Source organism: Seriola dumerili, unplaced genomic scaffold, assembly GCF_002260705.1.
Source record: "Seriola dumerili isolate Sdu_G_001 unplaced genomic scaffold, Sdu_1.0 BDQW01000191.1, whole genome shotgun sequence".
NCBI classification, from domain to species: domain Eukaryota; kingdom Metazoa; phylum Chordata; class Actinopteri; order Carangiformes; family Carangidae; genus Seriola; species Seriola dumerili.
The window spans coordinates 4,077,125-4,084,016 of record NW_019174446.1 but is presented as its reverse complement, the minus strand read 5'-3'; positions in this window follow the sequence as shown (position 1 = coordinate 4,084,016).

The window sequence follows — 6,892 nt, the reverse complement described above, 5'->3', positions numbered from 1 at the left end:
ACCAAGGACCCAGAGGACACCAAGGACAACGAGGACACCAAGGACACCGAGGACACCGAGGACCCAGAGGACCATGAGGACCCAGAGGACACCAAGGACACCGAGGACCCAGAGGACCCAGAGGACCGAGAGGGCCCAGAGGACACCGTGGACACTGAGGACCCAGAGGGCATCATGGACACAGAAAACTCTGATGAATCCGAGGACCCTGAGGACCCAGAGGACACAGAGGAAACCAAGGACACCAAGGACCCAGAGGACAACAAGGACAACGAGGACACCCAGGACACCCAGGACAACCAGGACCCAGAGGACCCTGAGGACACTGAGGAGCCAGAGGACAACAAGGACAACGAGGACACCGAGGACCCAGAGGACACCGAGGACACCAAGGACACCGAGGACCCTGAGGACACTAAGGAGCCAGAAGGCCCCCAGGACTATAAAGACTCAGAGGAACCCGAAAATACAGAAGAACCACAAGAACCCCAGGACCCAGAGGACAGCCTGAGAGTCCCCACCCCCAGTGACCTGACCAAAAACTGCAAAGCCAAACTGAGGAGAATCCCTCCACCATCTTTTCCCCATCTCTACCCCATCCTTCCACCATTTCTCCCCCATCTCTCCCCCATCCCTCAACCATCTCTCCCCCATCTCTACCCCATCCTTCCACCATTTCTCCCCCATCTCTCCCCCATCCCTCAACCATCTCTACCCCATCTCTACCCATCCTCCACATTTCTCCCCCCATCTCTCCCCATCCTCAACTCATCCCTCCTCCGCCCTACTTCTAAGCCTATCCCTCCACCATCCGTTCGCACGTCATCTCTCCCCCATCTCCCTCCACCACAAGTCAGATATATGTGTCACTAGAAAGCTGAACTTGAATTCAATACCAGCCAGTGACAGCGGTCTTGTAACAAGCCGGTGTGTGTGTGTTGTATGTGTGTGGTGTCGTGTGTGTGTGTGTGTGGTTGTCGATTCGTGTGTGTCATTTTTGCAAAATGAGTCCTGGAGACATCTTACTGTTGTGAGGAACCTTCAGAGTGGTTTATGGAGTACAATGTTAATTTTACTATGCGACATCATCACCAGCTCTGCAAACAGATGCAGCCACGGACCTTCAACAGGCGTGTGAGTTTTGAGCTCAAATGAAGCGTGTTGACGCTCTACCTACACACCTGTAGAAGATAATTCCAAAGCAATGAGCTCTGTATATAATGGAGTACGCCTGTAATTGATTTGTAATAACTTACTTTTATGACTCATGGATGCCAAATTTAACATCCATGAATTCCACAGTAACCCAACATTCCACGATGACACACACACGCACAGCACACACACAGACACACACAAACACAGAACATGGGAGCTGGGCAAGCGATAAAAACGGGTAGGCTCAAAGAGATGTTCGTCGTCGCGTTATTAGTTCGCTACGTGCGTTTTAGCTCCTTGGTCCTGGTGGTCTCTACTTAGCTTTCGGTGGGCTGTTGTGTTTATTTCCTGTGGGTAGCCGCGTAACGGGTTGTTTGCGGTAATATCTGTCTACGTATTTGACGTCCTGCGCCTGGTTGCGGGTCGGTATTTATGTCTGTTCGCGGTCCCCGTTGGTAAGTACATGTCTGATGGTGTGTATGTGATCGTCTAGCTCTGTTTTCCGCCTGTTGATTGTGAAGAATGCTAAAGTTAAGCCCCCACTGTCACGGCCCCTGGTATACTTCCTTTCTTCTTCCTCTTCTCTCTTACCTCTCTCTCCTCTCAATCCCTGCGAACCTGGTCGAGGCAGATGCGCCGCCCACCGCTGAGTTCCTGGTTCGTCAGAGGTTTCTTTCGTATTAAAAGAGCACCTAGCTTTATTTCCTCTCCGCTTCGCCAGAGTGCTTGCTCAGTTGGGAACTGTTGCGGCTTTCTCTCCCGAATCACTCTTTCTAGCTATCACATATTTCTGTATGCAAACATTGCATTGTATGTCATAAGTGCTTGCAGCTATGATGAGCTACGTGGAGTTAGTTCAGCTATGTGCCACATATCACAATGTGAGCAGTCTATTCTACACCTTACTTCTAATAACAAACTCTAGTTGCGAGAGTGACATTTCAACTTATTCCACAAAGAATTGAATTGTGATTGACCATTAAAAATAGATCAGAAAACATCTTTATTGTTAATCATTCAATACATTATAAGAAATTTATAAAAATCTATGGAAGTCTATTTATGAGCATTTGTGACATGACTGATAATAACATGAATCATGTGTTTGAAAACATTGTACAAATGATTTAAGGTTTGTGTAGAGGTCTACCTGGTATTGTTTTTTATATAAATTATCCACCACACATCTTTCCTCCAATCAAAAGAGTGGCTGTGTGAGAATTATGTCACTTATAAACAATCTCATAGGTCCAGTTTGCTTCCACTCTGTCTGTAGGATATTATTGTGTTCTGCCCCAAGTAAGATAATTTTATTGTGGTTGTCTGTGACTCTCTTTAAAGAATAACAATCCACCAGTTCTGATATATGTCAAAGTCACCAGAATTCAGTGTCCCAAAATGGCAGTCAGATAGCAGAGTGTCTAGTTGGATATGTACAACAGAATATGTCTTTGCCAAATTCTGAGTTGTAAAATTCCTCGGTTCAATGTGTGTAGCCATGTTTTATTTCTGTGCAGAATCCAGACATGCTGATCTATGCCTCAGCTCCCTTCTGCCTCTCTCTTCCAAGAGGATCAAAGTCATTTTTTTTTTAAAAGTACTACATTTCAGTATCTCATCTCATTCCAACTTACTAGGACTTCCATATCCTACACGCTAAACCTCTTAAAGTCTGGTCGTTCAGTCCAAAAATAACTATACGTACATCAAACATAAGAAAAAACATAGGATTAACACAAAGCACGCTATGGCAAGTCTTCTTTATTTCATCTCTGTTGATGAAATGATTGTGTTGATGAGTAGTGTTGTGCGGATTAATATACCACGGCTTGTGAGGAAATCTGTTTGGGCCACGAAGTAAAGTGCAGGGATTCGTGACAATAACACCGACAGCGCACAGGCGTCTAGTCCATCAGATCTTCGGCTCTTATTAAACACTGATCCACTGCGCTGCCTCCCCCTCTCACTGATCTGGTCCCTTGTGCATGAGTCAGACAGCTGTGTCTGTTTCACAAAATTCGGATGTTATACCAGAACAATAGGACAATCCTGGAAACACTGATGACGCATGATGTGTTTGGTTTTACTGGATTGATGCTCACAGCCATTATTTTCAGTGTTTTTATTAGTCCCACCACACACACAACATTACACACAAACCACAGTTTTTGGAAAAACAAAACCAAACGAGAAAAAACGGACACCACCATTCAACCGACTACACAGACTTGTTCGCTTCGATCTACTACTGATAATCTTCTGTTCACCCAGCTGGTGCTAGTGTTCAGTCAGAAATCAGCATTAATATGTTTATCACGCGTGACTTTCGTTAAACAGCAATATGTTCAGTTGCAAGCGTTAAGTGGAGCGCCTGTGAACCAGCGATCTCCTTCCCTCCGCCCACAATTCTTGTGCAGAATACATTACAGTTTCAGTGTGGAACCACTCCATAAATTCTCAAGACTGAGGGTATGATACTACATTACAAATATCCAGCCAGCAGGAGGGAGGAGAGAAGAAGGGAGTTGGGGGGGGGGATTCCCCTTAGTTGCATTATTCATCTGTCTAGGGTTTGTGAGAGGTTCTTACCATCTTTATGAAGATGTGCTAAACACAGCAGCTGACACACACACAACATGCTCACATTTGTGCATGACTGCATATTAAATTACAAAAAGTAAGGTGTTAGTAATGTTGTGAGCATGCACAGACAACAAAATGTACATTGCTCATACACTAAATAAACTCTGTTTTGTGCACTTCTCTCTGCTCACCACACACACACTGCAAACACACACACAGAGCAAAACACACACACACACACACACACACACCACACACACAACACTGCAGTGTGTTGGTCTGTGGCTTGAGTGCCGTCTCCTCGCTGACAAATGGGGATGGCGGAAGTCCTCTACAGTTGTAGGTGCTGCACGTGCCACAAGTTTGCGTGTGCTTGGCACCATGCGTTTTGGGGCTCTTTTTTTTTGTCCCGGAATTCCGTTTTTGCTGTGAAGTCGAGTGTTGCTTTGTGTAGTATACTGTTATGTTATACAGCAGATTGTATCCAAGCTGTGTTGTTCATTGGATTTTTCTTGATTTCATAAGCAGCAACTCCACGAATACTGGAAGAGGTCTAAGTATAACACAAATACACACATACTATGAATTATCTTGTCAATCTCTCACATTATGTGTCTTTCACTCCAGTGTTCAAGTATAAGTGGAGTTATCAAAAAACAAAAAAATAATATTAGTAATAAACAATACAAATTAAATGTGATTGTAATGGCCAATACTCACATTTCTACCACAAAATATAAAAAGGAAAGTGGATCGAACCAAATTTTTTTTTTAATAAAAGATTGTATTGTTTATTACTAATATTTTTCTTTATTGTTTTGACTAAATCCACTATATTGGCCACGAGTGAAAAGAACACATTGTGTAGAGAATTGACAGATATTACCCATATATTATGTGTGTATCTTGTGCTTTCTTTTATGACTTTTACCAGTGTAATTTCCGTGAGAGTGCTGCCAGGTAACATTCAGCAAAAAATCCACAATGACACCACCACCAAACCTTGATACATCTTGCTGGTATACGATGTTACCAGTAACTCACAAGCTAAATGACTTCACAGATGCGGACGCAGCATCGGATGCCAACACACAATAGTTTGTTGCGCACGTGCACGCAACTACAGTCTGTAGACAGAAGGCTTCCCATCCCCTTTTGTCAGCTGCAGGAGACTTGTGGCAATCACGCCAAGACCAACACACTGAGTGTGTTGTGTTTGTGTGCTGTGTGTGTTGGTGTTGTTGTGTGTGTGTTTGCGTGTGTGGTTAGAGAGCGATGGAAGTGCCACAAAAAAACAAAGAGTAGTGATGAGACAAAATGTACATTTGTGTCTGTGCGATGCTCACGACTACTCACCTTACTTTTTTTATTTATCGATTTATGCATCATGCAGTGTGAGCATGTGTGTGTGTGGTGTGTGTTATACACTTCATAAAGTATGCAGCCTCTCAAGAGCCTCCTACAGATGACTAATCACTGGTTGAGAATGCCCACCCGCGCCCCCCCAACTCCCTTCTTCTCTCCTTCCTCCCTGCTGGATATTGTAATGTAGGTAATACCCTCAGTTTAGATTTATGGAGTGGCTTACACTTAACTGTAATGTTTGCTGAAGATTGTGGGGAGGAAGGAGACTTCGTGTTATCACAGCATGCTCCACCTAACGCTCGCCAACTGACACATTGTGTTGAAACATCACGCTGACGTAGAACTAATATTAACTGTGATTCTACGTGAGAACTATGCGCACCAGCTGGGGTTCATGAACAGGAGATTATCATGTAGTGAGGAACTAGTCTGTGATGTCGTTTGACATTGGTCGTGTCCGTTTTTTTGTTTGTCTTGTGTTTCCAAAAAACTGTGTTGTGCGTGTATGTTTTGTGTTAGTTGTACGGTGGGACGTATGCATTAACACTGGAATTAATTGCTGTGCAGCATTATCCGCAAGCTAAGCAACAGTAACACGTCTATGTGCCTCTTCATCAGTTTCCAGGATTTGTCTCATGTTTGTATTAACATCAAAATATGTTGTAAACAGACACAGCTCTGATCTCGATGCAGCATACCCAGATAGCTGAGAGGAGCAGCCACAGAGGTGGTATCAGTGTTATAATAGGATCGAGATCTGATACCCTGTATGGTGAACATTGCTGCTGTCTGTTATTGTCAGAATTCCCTGCACAGCTTTGGCCAAACAGTCTTCGGCCTTCAGTAACGGTTTATATCCACAGAGTCCAACTCTCACTCAACCACCACATCATTTCATCACAGAGGATGAATATAAAAGAAACTCTGCACTACTGCTTGTGTGTTATATCTATGTTTTTCTTTACGTTTGATGTAATATTTATTATGGCTAGTGACCTAATACCTTTTAGTAGGTTAGCGGTTTACTTGATACTGGATCCTTTAGTGAGGTTGGAATTAGTGGTACTGAAATGTATAATTTAAAAAAAAAATGACTATTGATTCTTTGGATGAGAGGCAGAGGAGAGGCTGGGACTGTCAGAGTCTTGTGATTTGCACAAAAAGTAAAACTATTGATCGCTCATAACCCTTGAACGAGGATTTTCACTCAGAATTTTGGCAAATATTCTGTTTGTTAACATATCCAAACTACAACTCTCTATGTACATTTCTTTTGGACTGATTTGATGATTGCACCATTCTCTTGGTGGCATTGATTATTCTTTTAAAGATATGTCGACAGACATCACCACACTAAACATTATCTTACTTGGGCATGAGACACCTAACTATGCTTACAGCCGAGTGAAGCCAAATTACATGACCTAAGAGATTTGTTAAAGTGAATTTCAACACATTCCAACTCTATTCGATTGGAGGAAATGTGTGTGGATTATTATACAATCAATAAACAGGTGCCTCTACACAAGCCGTGTCAAATCATTTGTAAATGTTATCAACCACATTGATATCATATATTTTATCAGTCATTTGCACCAAATGCTCATAATATGAACTAATCCGAATAGATTTAAATATCTTAAATTGTTATTGATCTGTGATAACAATAAAAGTTTTATTTATCTATTTTGAATCAATTCAATCACATATCTTTGTGATAGTATATGCATTAATCAAGGTTATCTCAAGATTGGTTTTCAGAATTAATGCGCTGTAAATCTTGCAT